This window comes from Triturus cristatus, chromosome 1_1 (assembly GCF_964204655.1).
Source record: "Triturus cristatus chromosome 1_1, aTriCri1.1, whole genome shotgun sequence".
Classification (NCBI taxonomy): domain Eukaryota; kingdom Metazoa; phylum Chordata; class Amphibia; order Caudata; family Salamandridae; genus Triturus; species Triturus cristatus.
This window is the reverse complement of record NC_140579.1, coordinates 669,011,485-669,034,453: the sequence shown is the minus strand read 5'-3', so window position 1 is coordinate 669,034,453 and position 22,969 is coordinate 669,011,485.

Below are 22,969 nucleotides of genomic sequence, written 5' to 3'. Positions count from 1 at the left end.
CACGCTCAACGGAAAAGTCCGCTGTGACCATCCCGTATCCACCCCACTGAATTTTCGCAAAAGTTTGCTCGTGGAGCCGCATTATCAGCGATAATAGCTCCGGTGGAACCCCTATGCTATGTAAAACTTGCCACAGTTTGGCCCGTGGCACCAGGTCGAAGGCAGCCCGTAAATCGACAAAGGCCGCATATAGGCTGCCTTCTCCCAGCACCACAGTCCTCCATTGCAGTAATTGAAAGCGAAAGACCTGGTCTACAGTACTCGTCGCTCTTCGGAACCCTGTTTGGAAGGGAGACAATATATTATTCTCCTCTGCCCAGTCAAGGAGCCTGTTTACAACAACGCGGCCAACTATTTTTTGCACGGTGTCAATGAGGCTTATTGGCCTGTAATTACCTGGCTGAGCTCTATCACCCTTTTTAAACACTGGGATGATCACAGCACCCCGCCAGGATGCCGGAACCTCAGCACCCTTTGCGATGGAGTTAATCAATAAATGAATATATTTACACCATCGCACCTTATCGTTTACAAAGATGTCAGCAGGGACACCATCTAAACCAGGGGCACGCCCTCTTTTTACTGTGTTGAGGGCAGACATTGTCTCCTTATAGGTGAAGAGATTCTCTTGAGAAAAAGACCAGGCAATACTATCCTCACAAGCTATCTGATTATTACTGGCGTATTGAGAGCTGAAAAATTTCACCCAGTCTTCTTGGGGGACATTGTTACTTGGGGGGGGTCCGCTGCTTTCTCACAACCCCACATAACAATATTCCAGAACAATCTGGAATCCCTATTGTCACTAGCTCTTTTCAGATTTAACCAATGCTGCTCGTCCCAAGCTTTTTTGGCATTTACTATACAGACTTTATAGTCCTTCCTGGCTAGGGAGATAGCCACTGGATCCCTCTTTTTGATTACACGGCCCAAAGCGAGCCGGGCAGCTCTGCAATTGGCGTTATACCATTTTGCATTTTTGCATACTCTTGCCCCTTTACGTGCAACCGGTTTCAGGAAATGTTTTTTTATTTGACCAAAGAGAGAATCGTGGATCTTAACCACCTCAGCCAAGCCAAGAGGAGCACTAATCAATTCCATGGCCATAATAGATTTATCAGTTTCTTGGTTAATAGTGTCAATCACCTGTTGGTTGGTCTCCACAGTAGCCCATCTTAACCTGCGCAAATCATTGCCAGGAATGACAAGAGGAGGGGCAAGGACGTTAGAGCAATTCAAATCGTTCAAAGCTGTCCACCATTTATGCACCACACACAGAGGGTGATGATCACTCTCAGGTCTCTCAACAACCTCCATGTCACATACAGACGACCATAGATTCATGCTACAAATTACGTAATCTATTCTACTTTTGTGTCTCCCATTATCAAAAGTCATAGACCCTTTTATATCTGATCTTGTTCTACCATTTAAGGCTCTTAGTCCCTTTTCGAGACACATAGCATTCATGCCTATTATGTCCTCAGTCCAACGTGTGACTGGCTTCAGTTCTAAAGCAGGGATACCCCAAAGTGAATCCTCTTCAGCTCCAAGAAAAGCCTCGCCAGTCGCTAAGGGCTCAAAGGTCCGGTTAAGATCACCTGCTATAACAATATTCTTGCCTTGTGAATTAATGTCAAGGAGGTCGCCCAGGGCATTTAACACTCCTGATTGTCCACCCTTGGTGGTTCTAGCATACACGTTGTAAACATCAAGAGAACCTGAAGTATCATTAGTTATCCTAATTAACTGGATATCTTTAGAATTAGTCACCATACATTTAATAGAAAATTTGAGGGACTGTCGAACCCAGATGGTAAGACCCCCCATTGGTCTCCCTCTTGGTCCTTTTATAGCTGGTACAGAAAAATTTAAGTACCCCAAGACAAAAACAGGTTCACATGCTCAGGTTTCTTGGAATAAACATACATCAAATGAGGTAACAAAACCAAGCCAATCCCCACACTCAATTTTAGAGTGAAAACCTGCCAAGTTCCAAGAGATTAAGTTTGGTGCCCCCGTCATAGTACCCACTAACGTATTAAGGATAAGATTAGGAGTGCCAAGGTTACCCATAACTAAATCCACAGCACTAGGCTGGCCACTATTACAGATAGCCTTACAAGGAGATAACTTATTTCCACAATCGATACCCTGAAATGTAGATGGACTGCTTCTACCCTGATCATTTGACTCAGATAGAACAATACTTTCGGCCCCAAGAAGTCAGTCGCATTCGTCTAAGTTTGAAAGAACCGAGAACCTATTTTCTAAATGTATTCCCCACTCTTCAGAATGTACAACCCTTCTTCCTGTGTTAAAGCCGCATTCGGCAGATTGTGACCCCCTTCTCCCCAGTTTTGACACCATGCTCCATTTCGTCCGCAGCATAGACGGGTTGGGGCCCCTCCCTCTCCGGTGATAGAAAAAGTCTAGGGTCAGAGGGATAATATCAGCAGTTCTTCGCTGTGGCGGTAACAGATTCGGAAGAATATCGATTAATACTGCAGGGTTTGAAAAATTTAAAACAACACAATCACCCTGAAATCTTTTAGGGCTGCTTCCAATCCACTCCACCCTCCTTGCCATAACTAATTCTGCTGCCAGCTGTTGCTTGCCCCAGGGAGTTATCACCATGTTGTTAGACAGCCAGTATAGAGCCTTAGACAACAGAGAAGGAGTAGACTCTTCCTGACCTGGAGACAATATGGGGACGTTGGCTAACACAAGTACCAGAGGGGAAGCCTCAACAATGAGCTCAGCCGAACCCTTTGCTGTGTTCACAGCCATAAATTCACCTTGAGGGACAGCATCCCCTGAAACAGCCACCCCTGTGGCTAGCTGTGGAACCACCGGCTGGCTAGGCAAAGCAGTCACTGCTCCTCCATCATCCGGACTACCTGTACCCTTTTTAGTCTCCACTCTAGTTACGACTTCGTCAGGTAGACTCTCTACTTTAACTAAAGTTTTGTCCAAGAGATCACCCAGCCTGTTCACTTCTGCAGTTAACTGTTCTATCCTGCCAACCAGGGGTTTAACGATGCCACCAATTTTCGAGTCAATCATACCCAACAGCTTCTTAAACTGAGCGTTGGATAGGGCCATACAAATATCATCAGTCGACCCCTCTTCCTCAACCCCAGCTGCTTTATTAGGTGGGGAAGCTGGCTTTTTCCGACTTGAGCGTAGGCCTCCACGAGTAGGCTGACCCTTTCCTACTCTTCTTGTCATACGTGGAACAACTACTGGGGCTTTTTCCCCTATTGTATACAATTCAGTCTCCTCCTCACTATTACTTGCCACAGCAGCACAACTAGGCTGGGTCAAGTTGGTGTTTTCAGCAGATTCAGATAGTATCACATTATTACTGCTACTAGCTAAATCAGGTAAATCAGCTGAGGGGAAATCCATCAATGCAAGTTCCGGGGATACATCCAACCCCAGAGAGGCTCTCCTCTCGGTGTTGATTTTAGCTAGTACCTGCACCAGATAGTTATCCATAGTATTTATGGCCGTAGGAAGCTTTGGATTAGACATAGTGCACCACAATACACTATGGACACGATTACCCTTAGAAATACAAAAATAACGTTTTACCAAAATAAATGGGCAGCGTAAATAGCCCAGTCCAGTCTCTGCCAGTCGCGGACTGTCGCAGACTGTCCCGCCCTTGTCCCGGGCTTCTCCCGCGCAGCGTCAGCAGCAGTGCCAGATAAAGGAAATAGGTGGTTGGAGACGGGGGAAACAGAGAGAGCGTCCAGGTGCAGGTGATACCAAACGCAGGGACTCCTGGGAAATGGAGTCCCAGCCCTGGCGCTCACAGCCCTGCTGCTCTAGTCTGATGTAGCCTCAGTCCCAACAAGGTAGGCGATGCGGGACCCGCGCAGCGGGTACCGCAAGGATCAGTGATATGGCAGGCAGGCAGGCTGTAGAAGTCAAGAAAACGGCAAGAGAACGGCAGCCAGCACGAGCTCTCCACAGCGTCTCCTCACTCGATAGATGGTTGTCTCCCAATGTTACTAGTGCAAGCCTGCACTCTTCAGTCGGTGGTCGGAGGCGGGGCAAACAGGGAGAGCGTCCAGGTGCAGGTGATACCAAACGCAGGGACTCCTGGGAAATGGAGTCCCAGCCCTGGCGCTCACAGCCCTGCTGCTCTAGTCTGATGTAGCCTCAGTCCCAACAAGGTAGGCGATGCGGGACCCGCGCAGCGGGTACAGCAAGGATCAGTGATATGGCAGACAGGCTGTAGAAGTCAAGAAAACGGCAAGAGAACGGCAGCCAGCACGAGCTCTCCACAGCGTCTCCTCACTCGATAGATGGTTGTCTCCCCTTTAATCTTACTCTTGCAGTTTCCTGCAGTCTCCCTTTGTGACAGTTTTCCCATCTTTATCTTCCTTCATCTTTCCGCTTTGTGTTTTTTTCCTTCTTTTGCTCTTGGCAAATGTTTGATGCTGAAAAATAAGTGCCAGTTTCCAAAAATGAGTGCTGGTGGCCCCCGCGAGCAACCACTGGCTCAAATTAAGCACTCACTGCAAGTCCCAAAATGCAAGGCGAAAATATAGACTGCATAGTTATGCATAGATCTGACCAACTTGAGAGCGCTGGTATTGATTGGCCCATGGAGCACATCTACCATACGAGGGAAAGGTGCTGAAGACGTCCATGACAAGCTGTGAGCCTGACTTTGGGTGGGACAAGGGTGGAGTGGTCTATAGGAAGCAATCTGGCAGTGTCAGTATGTAAGCTGGATTTATGCCTTTTTGTAGAGCTCTTTGTGGCCTGGTAGCTCATACTGCGAAAATGCGGATACAGGAGTCAATATGATTTCAAAACTGTCCCAGTTTGCAAACATTAGTCACATTCCAAGCTATCTGAGTCGCTAATGGAGTTTTGTTTTATTTTGATGCTCGGGCCTATTTTCTGTCTCAGGCCGACCTGGGGCGGGGTGGGGCCGGAAGAGCCTTGTTCGTGAAAGCGCGCGGGCGAGTGACTGTCAGACGTGCTGAAACAGTTCCTGTTAGCTGCATCTAATATGTTATTTAGGCTCACCCTTTTTTTGCCTGCATCAGCCAGCTGGTAATATATTTACTTTTCCAGTTACCGAAAAAACACAGCAAAGGCTGATACTGGTCGTGTCTTGTGGAAAGGGAAAGCCTCGGTAGGATGAAATTACTTTTGGGGTTTTATACTTTCGTTCCTTTGATTCCCTTTGTCAGGCAGTATTGGAAACCAAATGGCACGGACAAAGTCCAAATTAGGCTCTTTCGCCGTTGTCATACTACAATTGCAATTAGAGAATAGACATTTTCAGAAGCTGTTGGCTGTGAGCTACTTGTAGTTATTAACACCAGTTTTGATTTATATTGCAATTGGTGTGCAAATTGTGTCATTTTGCAGCATTTTGAATAGGAGGTGGTACTATCGACCATACTCAAAGTACCCAGTTTCTCAATCTTGAATCAACGGGTATGCCCAGACGTGAGACCCGTGCTCTCCATGCCACTGGAATCAAGCTATCCTGGCTGAAGAGGGGTGAAACCCCGAAACCGGTCCTAGGATGCTTGTTTCCAGTCCAGGGAGGACCTGGCTTGGCAGATCAGTCTGGACTGTTCCCATGAGGCACAGAGTCAAAACTGATTTGCATATGGCTGGGTTCAAACTGGAATGGCATGGTGAGCAAAAAAACGATGGATTTAGGCCCAGATCTCTGTACTGGGGTGAATGTATGACATTGTTCTGCATTCTGTCCATCACTGTTTTTTTTTTTGCATTTGTCACCCCGAGTGGGAAGGGTATGCCCAGACGTGGGTCCCGTGCTCTCCATGCCACTGGAATCAAGCTATCCTGGCTGAAGAGGGGTGAAACCCCGAAACCGGTCCTAGGATGCTTGCTTCCAGTCCAGGGAGGACCTGGCTTGGCAGTTTGGGCTGGAGTGTTCCCATGATGCACAGGGTCAAGACTGATTTGCATATGGCTGGGTTCAAAATGGAATGGCATGGTGAGCAAAAAAAGATGGATTTAGGCCCAGATCTTGGTACTGGGGTGAATGTATGACATTGTTCTGCATTCTGTCCATCAACTGTTGGTTTTGCATTTCTAAATCTTGAAAGGCGGGAAGATTGAATACTGGTTTTCCTATCACTTTAAAATATATACTTCATAAACGAACAAAGGTTGCTTCTTCTAAGTGAGAAACTGCTGTATGTTAAACAATAAACCGAACATGCTGTGCTCATTCTGTGCCCCGGCATCTGTTTTTCCGTATTTGTAATGCTAAAAGCACAAAGGTGAAATTTGTGCCTCTTCAACCGGCAAAGTGCGCATTGCCGACTTAAGATACACACCTATATAGGGACCCCATCTGCAACCCTGTAGGAGAGAGCAACATGGTGCTGGGGAGGGGGGGGGGCAAGCACAAGGGCTAGAAGCAGTGCGCTTGAGGGGGAAACACACACGGGCAAACGCATCGTGGAGGAGGCAGGGAGAAGCACATAGGTGAGAGAGAGCAATATGGACCACGGAGGGGAGAAAAGAAGAACTCTAGAAAGACAGCTAGAAAACACATGCACTCTTCTAGAGTGCTTAAAACAAAAGAAAAAAAAAGTAGTTCCCTAAATGTGAGCAGTGGTAGAACACAAGTAAATTGGGATTGCTCCAGGGGCGAGTAGGTACAAGATGGGCAAAGTAAGCCATCAAAGAAGAAGAAGGGAAATGAGTGTGACCGTAAAGCCAACCAATAGTAAGCACTGGGTGGGCTGCAAGCCTCTCTGTGTTCTTGATAAGCCACAATATGTCCTTTGCAGTTAGACAGCTGCGCTGTCTGGTAGGCGCGATCTAAAAATGGGACATTGACAACATTGTGTCAGAGGAGGGGACAGAGGAATAAAACTGCGAAAGTTACACATGCTCCAGGTTGGGTCAGGTACCTAGCTTACATACACTAACCCTTCTCCTAACAAAGCTACATGGTTGTGTTTTCTACAGTTCATCTTCCATCTCAACACTGTGCTCTGGTGGCGCTGTCCCGTAATACAGTACTTTGCTCTTCATTTTGGCACTGTCCCTTGTTAAAGTGCAGGGGCCCTGCATCTGTTTCACCAGCCCTTGCCGGAGTACAGGTATCCTGTCCTGTGCCACTGTCACCTTTGTACAAAAGCCCTTTCTCTGTAGTACCGTCTACCTAGATACACTGTTACTTTAGTTAGGTCCCCTGATAGAGTGCAGGGACCCTGGTGTGTGCAACCAACACTTGTTGGGGCACAGGGACCCGTGTCTGTGCCACAGTCCCTTGATGGTGTACAGGTACCTTGTGTCTGTGCCACCGTGCCTTGACGTAGTACAGGGACCATGCATCTGTAAAATCATCCTTTGATGGTGTACAGGTAGCCTGTGTTCTGTGCCACCATGCCTTAACAGTGTAGAGGGACAGGACCATGTGTCGGCGCCACTGTCCCTTGATGGAGTACAGGGACCCTGTGTCTGTGCCACTGTCCCTTGATAGTATACGGGTACCCTGCATCTGTGCCACTGTCCCTGGATGGTGAACAGGGAACCCGCACCTGTACCACCATCCCTTGATGGAGTACAGGAACTCTGCATCTGTACAGCCGTCTATTGATGGTGTACAGGGACCCTGCGTCTCTGCCACCGTCCCTTGACGGAGTACAGGGATCTAGTGTCTGTGTCAATGTCCCTTGATGGTGTACAGGGACCCTGCATCTGTATCACTGTCCCTAGATGGTGTACAGGGACCCTGCATCTGTATCACTGTCCCTTGATGGTGTACAGGGACCCTGCATCGGTATCACTGTCCCTTGATGGTGTACACGGACCCTGCATCTGTATCACTGTCCCTTGATGGTGTACACGGACCCTGCATTTGTATCACTGTCCCTAGATGGTGTACAGGGACCCTGCATCTGTATCACTGTCCCTTGATGGTGTACAGGGACCCTGCATTGGTATCACTGTCCCTTGATGGTGTACACGGACCCTGCATCTGTATCACTGTCCCTTGATGGTGTACACGGACCCTGCATCTGTATCACTGTCCCTAGATGGTGTACAGGGACCCTGCATCTGTATCACTGTCCCTTGATGGTGTACAGGGACCCTGCATCGGTATCACTGTCCCTTGATGGTGTACACGGACCCTGCATCTGTATCACTGTCCCTAGATGGTGTACAGGGACCCTGCATCTGTATCACTGTCCCTAGATGGTGTACAGGGACCCTGCATCTGTATCACTGTCCCTTGATGGTGTACAGGGACCCTGCATCGGTATCACTGTCCCTTGATGGTGTACACGGACCCTGCATCTGTATCACTGTCCCTAGATGGTGTACAGGGACCCTGCATCTGTATCACTGTCCCTAGATGGTGTACAGGGACCCTGCATCGGTATCACTGTCCCTTGATGGTGTACACGGACCCTGCATCTGTATCACTGTCCCTAGATGGTGTACAGGGACCCTGCATCTGTATCACTGTCCCTTGATGGTGTACACGGACCCTGCATCTGTATCACTGTCCCTAGATGGTGTACAGGGACCCTGCATCTGTATCACTGTCCCTAGATGGTGTACAGGGACCCTGCATCGGTATCACTGTCCCTTGATGGTGTACACGGACCCTGCATCTGTATCACTGTCCCTAGATGTGTCGGCGCCACTGTCCCTTGATGGAGTACAGGGACCCTGTGTCTGTGCCACTGTCCCTAGATGGTGTACAGGGACCCTGCATCTGTATCACTGTCCCTTGATGGTGTACAGGGACCCTGCATCTGTATCACTGTCCCTTGATGGTGTTCACGGACCCTGCATCTGTACCACTGTCCCTAGATGGTGTACAGGGACCCTGCATCTGTATCACTGTCCCTTGATGGTGTACAGGGACCCTGCATCTGTATCACTGTCCCTTGATGGTGTACAGGGACCCCGCATCTGCACCACAATCCTTTGAAGATGCAAAAGGGACCCCGCATCTGCACCACCGTCCCTTGATGGTGTACAGGTACCCTGTGTCTGTGCCACCGTCCTTGACAGTGTACATGAACCCTGCATCTGTGCCACTGTCCCTTGGTGGTATACAGGGACCCTGTATCTGTGCCACCGTCCCTTGTTAGAATGCAGAGGTCCTGTCTCTGTAGCACCGTCTCCTTATAGCACACAGATTCCCTGCGTCTCACTGTGGCCTGGTCCCTTGTGGAGCACAGGGGCCCTAGGTCTGACCGCTAACTACCTGATGCGGTACATCTAGCTTGGCTGCCCTCACTGTACCTGCACCGCACACTGCTGTGTGCTTTCCATCTGGTACTTCTTTGTGAACCGGTCCCTGCAGTGTTGTTTTTGGATGTTTGTTGTATTTTCCTGCCTTTGTGTCGTGAGGGCGGTTAGAGGTTCTGCTTCCTCTGGTTGGTTGACGGTCGCAGCAACTGTTTCTGAGAATAACCCAGAGCTGCCTTTATGCATAAATAGTAAAACATAATGCGATTAATGGGAATTTTGTTCTAAACTGTTTTGAACCGTGGAGGGGGGCGGGGGGGGGGGGGGGGAGAGAACCGGTGAGAAGTGAAGCAAACGGGCAAGGAGAAAGGAAGCAAAGAACATGGGACAAATTGAGCAGAATGGAAAGGGGGGGCTCTTGGCCCCCCCACCTGCATGGCAGTGCGGCGACCTCTCCCGGACTTCTCGGTGGTGGGGCGTGTCCACTGGGGCGCGTGCCCTGCCACCGATTGGCTGACAACGTGACCCGGATGTTGTTAATCGACGTCCGGGTCGGAGGGGAGGGGGGCGGGCCACTGGGGGGATAAAGAGGCGGGGAGCGCCCAGGTGACCCCCTTGTTGCCTGGACGCTCCCCCACAACGGACGTGCCCCGGCGTTCGGGGCGTTAATTTTCCTGTTTCCTTTTGTTTTCTAGGTCAGCATCCAGGCGCAGCGATTCCGGACTTCTCGCCTCCTGCTTCGAGGATCGACGGCGTGGGGATCTTCGTCTCGGGATCGAGACAGCGTAGGAGCCAGGAGATTGCAGGACCGGGACTCCGAGCTTGCCGCCTTTTTGTGGACTGCGTCGGGCGGCTGGGTTGTTCGCTCCGGTGATTGTGAAGGGTAGCATCGAGGTGAGGTGTCGGGGGCTGGTGCAGGGTGTGTACGGCCTTTCTCTTTGTGGCGGTCGTGCGCTTAGGCTGTTAACAATCTTCAGTCCTCGATTGGGGGTGAGAGAGCGAGCGGCTTTGTACCTGCGCACCGGGAGCAGGAGCCGTAGCTCAGAGGCACCGTGTAAGCCTTTGGTGTTGCAGGTCACTATGCGGCAAGGGTTCAAGCCCCAGCAGTGGAGGCAAGGTCATCTCAGAAGGGCAAGATATATAGCAATTGTTCCTGAATGCTCGTAGTTGTAGTTGGAGTTAACTGGGCAAGGACAACCAAACATCTTGGGATTCTGAGCACGTCATTTAATCGCCCAGTGCCGGACAAAGCTTAACAACATTGGAATTTCCTTGGTGGGATCCTGCATTGATCGCACGCATATAGAGGGTGGTGTGAGGCACCCCGATACCCTGGGAGTGAGTGTGGGCTATTATTAAAGGTTTTTAAGAGATTGCCAAGGACAAGTGGAGGGCGAGTTGTAAGAAGGTTCACGTTACATCCATTGTCTAACCTGGTACAGTCCGCGTTCGCCACCTGCTTGTATGCAATTTTCCCATGTATTAATGCATTTTCTATTTTAGGCACGGTAGCACTGCATTCCTGTAATTCACGTAGTGCGCGGAGTGGTGGACACCAGTGCGGTCGCGGTTGAAATTCCGGCTGAGAGTGCGCCGGATCTTGAACGGTAAGAGGAGAGCGGCGGGCTCGCATTGCATTGCTTCTGGTAGCCGCCGGGTGGGTCTACGTTAGAGTTTACTCACCCCTGACAAACCGGATAAGCCGGGGCGTTGCGGTTACGGTTGCATGGTGCTTACAGCCCCCTGTATATCCTCCATCTCGTGAAGGTAATAAGCGTACTTACGCCTGTATTGAGGTATTAGTGTAGGGCGGTGCACCCAAGTCATGCCGGGGTTGATGGGTGGTGAAGGGGGGTCCAGGATGGAGGCTATGATGCAGGCCATGATGCAGGAGATGAACAGCATTAATAGGAGATTGAGTAAGGTGGATGAATTGGAGGCCCGCATGAATGAAAGGTTTACTGATCCCCCAGCCTCTTCAGGCAGGCCCGCGCGGCAGCGGAAGGCACCCCTGCCAAGAGGGGATTTTGCTAGCCCGCCCAAGACGTCTAAGGCAAAGAAGCGCAGGTGCAGTGCCCCAGCCCCAGTAGTACCGGTTTCGATTCCACCCGCACCCGCGGTTCCGGCAGCCCTTATACCTGTGCCGGTAGTCCCGGCGCCCGTTACACCGGCTCCTGCCATGCCGCCGGCGCTACCTCCTGTGGGGCCTGCTTCCCCGCCCGTGCTACCAATCCCAGTGCCGGGCCTGCCGCCGCCGGTCACCCCGTTGCCTGCCATACCAGTGCCACCGGCCATGCCCCCTGGGGCGCCCGTAGTCCCAGCAGATAACCCGGACTCGGTCCCGCTTGATTTGGTATCTCAAATAGCAGCTTTATTGCCGTGGCTGCAAAAGGGGGGCGTGTTACCAGCGTCATCAGATCATGCGGCAGAAGCAGCGCAGTTGGTAGAAAAGATTAAATCAGCAGCGGCAGCGGATAGAGCTGCGGTTCCCCCCTCTTCTTCACTTGCAGGTTCCAGCCCCGCCCAACCGAAGGCAGATGGTGGTCAACCGGCCCGGGCGCAGGAAAATGGTAAGGAGGTGGCCCTGCCTCTCTTGGGTGATGGGTCATTGCCCTCTAGGAGTGAGAATTTGGCGCAACATGTGTCCCAGGCAACGAAAGAATTGATTTGGGCGGGAAAATATATTTACATTTTTTCATTGCTACTGGATCACAGGGAGATGGAACAGGCAAAGACACTAAAGGAGTGGATGTATCCAAGTGAATGGAGGGCACAGTGTGCTAGATTTAGGGTAGAGGAAACTTTGCTCAATTGGGTTAGGGCTTTCGCAGTATTCACGACCATCATGGCCGAACGGCCTCCTAATGTACAGGCGCCATTGGCTTGCTACCAGAGTAGGATTGTGGGGTGGAGCGAGCAGTACCCGGGGGATGCCTGGAAGGAGTATGATGTCAATTTCAGGAAAGCTAAGGAATTTGACACATCATTGACATGGGACAAGGTTGACTCTGTGTCATGGCATAGGCAGTTCTCAGGGAGCTCTGCCCCACTGCAGTCCACCAGTGCGGTCAGGGGGTACTCCACCAGACCTCAACACCCCTTTCGGGTGGCCCAGTGGAGCGAGATCCAGGGTAGGTGTAGGGGGGGGGTCTGAGAGAAAAGGGGTGTGTTGGGATTTTAATAAGCGCACCTGCACGAGGGCCCCTGGCGCCTGTAAATTCAGACATGCATGTTCAGTCTGCGGTCATCCCTCCCACCCCGAGTCATCTTGCAGGTCCAAGCAGGGCAACCACAGTCAGAGGGGGAGGGGGAAGCCAGTGTAGTTCAGATATTCTGGATATCCCAACCCCTATAGATGTTTTGGCAATGATCCCTTGGTTGAATAGGTACCCGAATCACACAGCGGCCACTCTACTGCAGGAAGGTTTTTCGCAAGGTTTTAGGATCCCGGCAGGGGGCTACACAGGTAGCACACATTGCAGGAATCAACTGTCGGTGCAACATAACCCCGCAGTGGTGGCGGCTAAGATTAGCAAGGAACTGTCCCTGGGTAGGATAGCTGGCCCTTTCCAGAAGGTGCCTGTCCCCGGTTTTGTGTGTTCTCCACTAGGGGTAGTACCCAAAAAAGAGAAAGGGGAGTTCAGATTGATCCACAACCTGTCGGCACCGAGAGGTGCGTCACTGAACGATGCGATTGATGAGGGGATTTGTAGTGTAAAGTATGCCTCATTTGACCAGGCAGTTGACTTATTGCGGGCGCTGGGGCCAGGGGCATTGATGGCAAAATCAGACATAGAATCTGCCTTCCGCCTCCTCCCAGTCCATCCTCAGGACCACCATCTCTTAGGTTTTACTTTCGATGGCAAGTTCTATATGGATAAATGTATGCCCATGGGCTGTTCTATCTCATGTGCTTACTTTGAGGCGTTTAGCTCATTTTTGGAATGGGTCATGAGAGAGGTGACGGGCCACCGGCAGGTTATGCATTATCTGGACGACTTCCTTTTCTTAGGTGCGGCGGGATCTCAGGAGTGTGCTTGGGCGTTGCAGGAAATTTGTGTGCTCATGCGGGCTTTTGGGGTCCCGCTAGCGCCGGGGAAGACGGTGGGCCCGTCCACCTGTTTGGAATTCCTTGGTATCGAAATTGATTCAGTGGAAGGATGCTTCAGGTTACCCATGGCGAAGGTATCTAGCTTTAGAGCAGCCCTACGTCAATGCCTACGCAAAGACAAGGTTACGTTGCAACAGCTACAGGAGGTGGTGGGGCAATTGAATTTTGCGCTTCGGGTCATCCCAATGGCACGCCCTTTTTCGCGCTCTATTGCCCAAGCTATGAAAGGGCTACGGGAGAAACATCACCACACGAGGTTGTCATCTGAGGTTCGCCAGGATATGCTTATTTGGATGGCATTCCTGGAGGATTTCAATGGCAGAGTAGTGTGGCCAGGGCCACCCTCCACATCAGCGGAATTGGGCTTATGGACGGACGCTGCTGGGAGTACCGGCTTTGGCGCCATTCTGGGTACCAGGTGGGTCGCCCAGCAGTGGCCAGCAGAATGGAGGACACGGGGACTGACCACCAATATTGGCTTTCTGGAGCTCTTCCCGATATGGGTAGCGTTGATGGTCTGGCCGGAACACTTATGCAATCAATTCGTGGTGTTCTGGTCGGATAACATGACGGTTGTGGAATGCATAAACCAGCAGGGGGCACGCTGTCCATTCATACTCCGCTTACTGAAGGAGATTGTGTTGCAATGCTTAAAATGGAATGTGGTTTTCAGAGCCAAGCATGTCCCTGGCGTCCTCAATAATGCAGCTGACTCACTTTCTCGCTTTAAAATGCAGGTTTTCAGGGAACATCTTCCTGCAGCAGATCCCCAGCCGGCGCAATTCCCGGCAGTACTTTGGCAGATTGGTGCCCCAGATTACAGGACCTCGTGGTTGCTAGCTTAGCCCCCAGGACCAAGACAGCTTACGAAGGGGCGTTTTTGTCTTAACGGGCTTTTTTGGGGCAGGAATGGGAGGCTAGGTGGGCCCAGGAAGACAGCTTTGCAGCTTACCTAGAATAGATGCACAGGGAAGGGCGCTCAGTGGCGACTGCGAACAGACATAGGGCGGCGGTCTCTTTCTTTGCGCAGGGTAAGGGTATGCGAGATCCCACTAACACCTTTCTGGTGCGCAAGGCCTTGAGGGGTTGGCGCCGTCTACAGGGTTACCGGGGCGATAGGAGAAGGCCCATTGGACTGGCACAGCTGACGGCCTTATTGGGGGCGCTGCACAGTGTTTGTAGCTCCCAGTGGGAGGTTATTTTGTTCAAGGCAGCGTTTTCCCTGGCCTTCTATGGGGCTTTGAGGGTTGGGGAGTTAGTTGCTGGGTCAAAAGCTGATAGAGTGGGCGGAATACGGTGGGCCGGTGTGGAGATCAGGGAGGACGTTATGAGAATAACAATTCAGAGATCGAAAACTGATCAGGACTCTCGGGGTCACACCATAGTGCTCCACCGGGCGCGGGCCAACCCTTGCTGCCCGGTTTCTCACGTGGAGGCTTTCTGCAGGCAGCGGGAGGGCACGGCGGGGGACACACTGCTGTGTCACGCCGATGGTACACCACTGACCAGGTACCAGTTTAGGCGAGTCTTGGAGCTAACGGTCAGTCTGGCAGGTTTCGATCCAAGGGAATTCGGCACCCACTCATTTAGGATTGGGGCAGCAACTGAGGCAGTGGCGAGGGGTCTCTCAGTAGAGAATGTGAAGAAACTGGGGAGATGGTCGTCTGAACGTTACAAGAGTTATGTACGAGTTGACATGTTGTGACAGGATGGTGCTCACGCCCGGTATGTTTCTGGTTTTTTGCAGTTTCTCAAACCTGTCACGCAGGGGAGGAACTCGTCACCGGGCGCCAACGATCGACATCGGCACAGCACGGAGGACACAAGAAATTGGTGATTTGGATTGTGGGCCACTCTTATGTTAAGCGTGCGGAACATGTTTTTCTTTCAGGAGACCGTAGGACGAGTGCAGCGCAAAAGGGGTTTGATATATCATTTTTCGGGAGGGGGGGTTTATGCCTCAGCCAGTTTCGAAATTTTTTCCAGGGACTCTTAGCTCAGCAGCGGCCCCCCCCCTGTCAGTGGTGATACTTCACCTGGGGGAGAATGATTTGGCAAAATTGGGGAGGCGCGTGCTTATTGAGGAGATCATTTCCACTGCGGGGTGGGTGGCCAGGGCTTGCCCGGGTTCCACAGTAGTTTGGTCTCAACTTATCCCTCGGTGGCAGTGGCGAGGGGGGTGTAGGAAGGTGGATATCTGACTATGGTTACTCCCAACTTTTTGCCTAGTGTCTAGCTGGTTTTTCAACTTAGTTGGCCTGAGATCCTGCCATTCAGGGTCTCAGGCTGTCTGCTCTCTCTTTAAAATGGACTCCATGTACCCTAGGTACATAACCAATTGGTAAGGATCACCTTATTGGACCCTGTACAGTGTACCCTAGGTACCCAGGGCATAGGTGTACCCTAGGCCTCCCAGGGGCTGCAGCATGTATTATGCCACCCCTGGTCTGGCCTTCCAATCAGACACAACTGGCTGATCACTCAGCTGGGGCAAGGTCGTGTAATCACCCCTTGCTTAGATATAGTATGCCTATATCTACCCTTATATATAGACACATGTGTACCTATCAGTCACTCCTATGGCAGGCCTTAACAATCCTGGAGGCAGAGTGCTTGGTAACATGTGAGATGGTGCTCTAGCATGAGCTGAGCCTGTCTGCAGCTTTCGGAACCAAGTCCTTATAGCTGTTCTATGATATAGCCTACCATATACTCTTAAAGTGCCTTATAATCTTAGACGGTTATGGTAACTATGGTTTGGCTTTATCGAAACATGTCGTGTAAGGTGTCTAACACTGTGGAATAATACCCCCATGCCATTTCTGGACATGAGGATATTATTCCCCCCTTCTAGAGGGAAAGACATGTTAAAATCATACTTCACTGTTAGCCTCTGACCAAAGCCTCAGCATCACAAAATGGATGCTGCTGCCACGACACAAGTCTGACCTCCTGCAGCTGGGAGTGATCCCAGCCAGGGAGGCCTGGACAATAGGTTTCCTGCTTGGGGAGGTGCTAGCACCTCCCCAGACAGCCTTTAGTGTATTGGGGCAGGGTGGGCTGAAAGGAATGAGACATGCCTGGGGCACACAAGGTGTTCCTTGCATAGTCCAGTTCAAACCGGCGCTGGGGCACTCCAGCCCCAGCTCTGGCGCGAAACTGGACAAAGGGAAGTGGGTGTAACCACCCCCTCCCAGGTCCCACCCATAAGGCGTGACCTAGCAGGTATCCCAGCCCCCCAGATTAGTATAAGAGTGGGAGTTGGGCCTCAAGACTTTAGATTATCCTGAACCTGCAAAACTTGAACAGAAACTCTGGACCTTCGACATTCGACGAAAGAAGAAGACTGAAGAATCTCCCTTGTAGCCAAGGAGTGGCTACCCTGTGCAAACAGGCACCATCAAGAGACTACCCTTTGCTTTGCCCACGTTCTACGAGGAACCGACTGCAGAGCCCGACCAGAGCCTTGACTTCCAGACTTCTCCGACCCTGATCCACATCCACAGCAAAGCTGAGATCCATGGAGGCGACGAGCGACGTGGGACCGGCTACCTGGGAAAAGTGGCTAGTAACTTAAAACGCAGCTTCTGAGGCACCCTCGAAGTTGTGCACCGGGGATTGAGAAGCCCCAACCCCAAGCACCATCTGCACCGAAGATCAGCCCCCCACACTCCACGAGTCCTGCGTGGGGCCCTTCTGCATTTTCCTGCTTGCCGCGTCTGTCCGGTTGCTTGCCCGCTGGCTAGTGGCCTTTGTGACGATGCACCCTGAAATCTTCTGCGCTGGTTTGGCTCCTCCAGACTGGCTCCCACTTCTCTGCAAAGAAGAAGCACCCCAGACCTTCCTGGTCTGCACCAGAAGCAAGTCCTCCGTTCTTCGTGGGTTCCGCTTGCCAAGGCTTGGTGAGTCCTAGTCCAACTTCGACGCCGCCGACAGCAAGAGCCTTCGTGGGACAGCTCGCCTCCTGGTCCTGGTCGTCCTCGACGCTTCCTGGTCCTCCTGGCTGCAGCGACAAGCTTCACCTTCACCTGCAATCTTCACGACGTCGCCTGGTTCCTTCCTGGTTCCACGTGGTCACTGGCTAGTGACCTTGACTCTGTCCCTTCTGCTTGCAGGTTTCCTCTCTTCTTGATCCCAGCCTTGGGATCCACCGGACACTCTTCACTGACTGCCTGTCAGCATCTTTCTTCAGGCATCCATAGGAGTCGACGACGAAAACCGACGCATCTTCACCCCTATGCACCCGCAGCCTGTGGGCTAGGTAACTTGGGTACTCCGGTGCTCATCAGGATAGTGACTATCCTAGTGTCTAGTTTTCCAGTCTCAACTTCCTAGCTACTCCGGAAGTGTCCTAAATCTACCGTTTTCTAAACTGTACTATTGCTATTGACTTTTACGCATTACGCGTGAGTGTTTCCACTCTGCACACGAATCCCGTGGGCCTCCCACTTCCTAACTAACGCTAGTGTAGTGTAGCCCCAGCGATTCCCTAGGCCTAGGCCTATTCTATTTCCGTGACAGTGGGTCTTATACCACTTACTTAGTATATGGTTTGCGTGGCCCCTAGGGCCTAACTGTATTACTTACCTGTGTGACTTAATGTATGCTTAAATAAGACTGTGTTGTACTTACTTCTAATCTCATAAAGAGTGCTGAGGGTTTGACTAGAATAAATACACTTTATTTTATATATATATCTGTTGTGGTGTCCTTTCATTTGGTATTCAAGGGATTATATATGGTATCACAGCTGGCTTCACATGCCATTCAGAGTTTAGCCTAAGACTGCTCTTGTCCATGCTACCACTAGGATAGCTGGTCTATAAGGTTGACTTTACAACCAATCACCATAAGGGTATTTGGACTGATATAAGGTGTACACTAGAACTAGTGACATCATACATCAGGCCAACTTCTCACAGGGGGGTCTCGGTCAGGGCGTTAAATCACTCGGTACGGAGGGTCAACACACAGTTGGACAAATTATTTCGGACCCCCCAGTTGCAGACGATTCCACATGGGTGTATCTGGGGCGAGCATTTTTACTTGAGGGACGGGGTGCACTTGACTGAGGCAGCGAACGTCTTGTGGTCTAATAATGTCTGGGCCTGGTTGGAGGGATTTGCAAAGTAAGCGCGCTCCTGGTTTAGGTCAAGGTAAAGGGGGAGGCCAGATCGTCGGTTAACAATGCTGGCCTGTGGCGGTAAGGTCATGACCGGTGAGCAACTATTTGAAGGTCTGAGGGGGCGGGCATCATCCTACGGAGGTGCCCGCCCAGGGGGAGGGGCCATTGGCCCCTCCTAGAACTTCAGGGGCAAGGTAACTGGTGCTTCAAAGGGGCGCGGGTTGGGGAGTCACGCTTTCCTTAGGCTGGTAGCCACCCCGCGCGCGCATACTCATGACGTCACCGGATGGCGCAGAGTAAGGGCCCTCCTTTAGTGGGTAAATGAAGTTCACGGCGTGGACCGGGTAATTACCGGGCCCGGCTGCGCATGCGCACACCTGTAGGGGAGGCGCAGCTAGTAGGACCTGACACCGGTTAGCGACCTTGCCATATGGCCCAGAAATGTTAGTATACAAAAATGCAGAGGAGGATGTTAGACTCGGTTAGGAAACAATCTGTATTAGAGTCTTTGTTAAGGATAGTCACTCACACCTGTTGACAATAATGTATCTAATGTCCTGCTGATTTTTGTATAACTGTTTATCATGCAAATTAAAATTTATTGTTTTTGAACTTAATAAATACGGCCGGGGGGGTCTCGCGACCTCCCGCCTTCCAAAGATACCATGTCTATGTGCTGTGTCCGGGGGTGGTGAGGTCATAGGGGGAGGGCGGTAGCCAGTCACTGACCATGTGGAAAGGGGGGGCTCTTGGCCCCCCCGCCTGCATGGCAGTGCGGCGACCTCTCCCGGACTTCTCGGTGGTGGGGCGTGTCCACTGGGGCGCGCCCTGCCACCGATTGGCTGACAACGTGACCCGGATGTCGTTAATCGACGTCCGGGTCGGAGGGGAGGGGGGCGGGCCACTGGGGGGATAAAGAGGCGGGGAGCGCCCAGGTGACCCCCTTGTTGCCTGGACGCTCCCCCACAACGGACGTGCCCCGGCGTTCGGGGCGTTAATTTTCCCCACCCACCATCCCTGGAGTACTTGGTTGATGCGTTACTAGTCCGACTAGCGGACATTGGGCGCGGTAAACTGTTTTGAAATATTAGTTTCTGATGAGGTTTTCTTTTAGGACTTTTTCTCCCATTGTAGTGATCACTATTGTATTGTGAAGTTATGTTCTTGACTATGCTTTCTCGTAGGCCTTTTTCTCCCAAGGTAGTGAATGATACTGTATTATGTGTAACCGGTGCAGTCCTGTTTAGGCCTTTTCTTTCCCTTGTAGTTTTATGGTGTTATACATGACGTGTGATTTTAGTCAGTGTAGTTGTCCTTTAGAATTTTTCTCCCATAGGTCGTCGTATTTATTAGGTATGGGGCATGCGGTAAGGTCATGACCGGTGAGCAACTATTTGAAGGTCTGAGGGGGCGGGCATCATCCTACGGAGGTGCCCGCCCAGGGGGAGGGGCCATTGGCCCCTCCTAGAACTTCAGGGGCAAGGTAACTGGTGCTTCAAAGGGGCGCGGGTTGGGGAGTCACGCTTTCCTTAGGCTGGTAGCCACCCCGCGCGCGCATACTCATGACGTCACCGGATGGCGCAGAGTAAGGGCCCTCCTTTAGTGGGTAAAGGAAGTTCACGGCGTGGACCGGGTAATTACCGGGCCCGGCTGCGCATGCGCACACCTGTAGGGGAGGCGCAGCTAGTAGGACCTGACACCGGTTAGCGACCTTGCCATATGGCCCAGAAATGTTAGTATACAAAAATGCAGAGGAGGATGTTAGACTCGGTTAGGAAACAATCTGTATTAGAGTCTTTATTAAGGATAGTCACTCACACCTGTTGACAATAATGTATCTAATGTCCTGCTGATTTTTGTATAACTGTTTATCATGCAAATTAAAATTTATTGTTTTTGAACTTAATAAATACGGCCGGGGGGTCTCGCGACCTCCCGCCTTCCAAAGATACCATGTCTATGTGCTGTGTTCGGGGGTGGTGAGGTCATAGGGGGAGGGCGGTAGCCAGTCACTGACCATGAAGGAAAGGAGGGAATTAGAGTTAGAGGCAGAGCAACAGTGAGTAAAGCATAAAAGGGCGAATGAAGGGAAAACGGGACTGTATCTTCATCAAGGCAACTGTATGCACCTACCTTAAGGCGTCAGCACATAAAGTCACAAGATGGCGCCAGACTGCAAACATTGGCTTCAAAGATGGGCAACTGCTGGAAGGGGAAGAAGATGGGTAGAAGTAATGTGAAGGGGTGAGAGCTAGGTAGGGGATAATTGGGTGCTACAGAGCTTGATAGGGGGTTCTTAGGTGGGGTAGTGAGGTAGGAAAGCAGTACTGAGGTGGAGTTAGAGCTAGGTAGGCTGTACTCAGTTGGGGTGAGAGCTAAGTTGGGGGTTAACCTACAGAAGAAGAAGGGTTGAAGGAGTAGTTGTACGAGGTGTAAAAGAAGGCTGTTCAGGGAGTGGAAGGGGAAGTTATGGGATTAAGCAGTGGCAGATGGTGATTTATAGATGTGTAGGGGCACCACAGCACAGTCGATGTTTTAACCCACTGACAGGCACTGTTATAAATGGCCTTAGTCTCGAGGCCAAAGCACACAATCATGGCTCGTTAAGAGTGTTTTGTTTATAACGAGCCATGTTTGAGAGCTCAGAACTTGAGGCTGAAGGCAGCGTGAGTTTCTCACAATGCCTATCAGTTGGTCAAAAAAGTAAATAATAATAAAATATATGCTTACCCACACGTCCAAGGTGTTCCCCTCGTCTGAGGTCCCGGCGCGAGCCTTGGAGCTTCAGCCAACTCCCCTCCACCACTCCAGACGCTTCTCTCATGCTGCTAATAATGTTTAGCAGCATGAGAGCAGCGCCAGGATTGGCTGAGTGGGCTGGCTCGAAGCTCTTTTAGGCATAGGAGAACTGTCCTGCTCTCCACCCAGCTGTCTAAGACCACTGGGTGGAGAGGTTTCAAATGCGCATGTCAGGCTGGTCATCGCAAGACAGCTGACCAAAGTGACATGCACACTTTAAACAGGAGTGGGCACCCCCTCCCGTAAAAACAGTAGCAATGGCCCAGCCCCTTCCTGACTCATGGCTCGGGCTGAGAGCAGCTGTGAAAAATAAAATGGCAATAAATTCACTTTATCATCATTTTATTTTTCACCTCTGGGATTAAGGAGGGCATGAGACAAGGAGGGGGGGGGACAAGAAAGGGCATGATGGACAATAGCGAGAATAGAGATAGATTATCATAGGGGGATTGAGAATGTCTTTGGAATACCAGTGAGAGAGACAGATAGAAAGGGATGAAAGGAGGTGAGCGGTTTTTGTAGTGCACTCCAAGGTCACAGCTGTCTCTACATTTGTGAAAGGCAGTAAAAGCTGGCTAAAAAGGAAATAAACTAAATTGAAAGAGATGATGGGAAAATAAAGAGAAATACTATGACAAATTGGATTATTATTTTGGGTGGGTGCCTACCCACCTCAAGGAATAATCCCAACCCTTGTCAGGGTGATCCATTAAAGTCACTAAGCAAACCTGCACTCAACCTGTGGTAAAAATGGCCTCATGGGAGGAACTTAAAGAACAACAGGGAGAAGCCAGTAGCAAGGTCTAGTCCAGGTCCAATTGCCGCTGGTCAGCTGGGTACTTCTAAGAAAAGACCCCTTGCAGCTTTTTGTCTCCCTGTTACTACACAGGAGGCCAGCCAAATGGCCCTTGCTGTAAAAAATTGGGTTATTAGTTGAGGGGGGGGGCAATATCCCACCCCAATTAATAATCACAATCCTTGTCAGTGTGATCCACTAACAACATTAAATAAACTTGAACTTGAAAAATAGTACCAAAATAGTACCAAGAAGTACAAAATGCCAATGATCATCAGTGTTTCCAGTAGAACAGGACCTAGGTGCAATTTGACGCTAACCGCAATAGCTACACTAACCAGGTTCATCCGGGTCAAAGATTTTACTTTCTGACTTTAGTCCATTAAGTCACAATCTGTTCTAAAGTCCCTTAGGACCTCAGGGGAGGCATTTATAGACTCACATGGTGGCGGGCAGAGGCCAAAAGAAGGGTCCAATTTGCCACTGGTCAGCTGGGAAGATGCAGGAAAAGACTTCTTGTAGCTCATTGTGTCCCTGTAGCTTTAACAGGAGTTCAGCCTTATGACCCTTGGAGTCCACTTCTTTGTCCTGGTTAAAAGAGGAAAGCAGGTCTAGTCGTCTTCTGAGTTTCCACAGGTCCAGGTTGCCACATTTAGGCCTGACGCAAGCTAGTGGGTGGGAATGACCCCCGAGGATACCCTAACTAATGTGGTAAAGGTTCCCTGGGCTAATCCTACCCGCTTTGGGCATTTTCAAGATGGCCTTAGTCTTTCGCCATGCTAAACTTGGGCTATGGGGCTGTGTGTGGGGAATGTACTATGGTAATATCAGTGTTCTCTCACATCTAACACTAAACTCCAGTTTTAGGTATCCCATGTACCCTCAACAAACTCATATACAGAAGTCTGGTAGA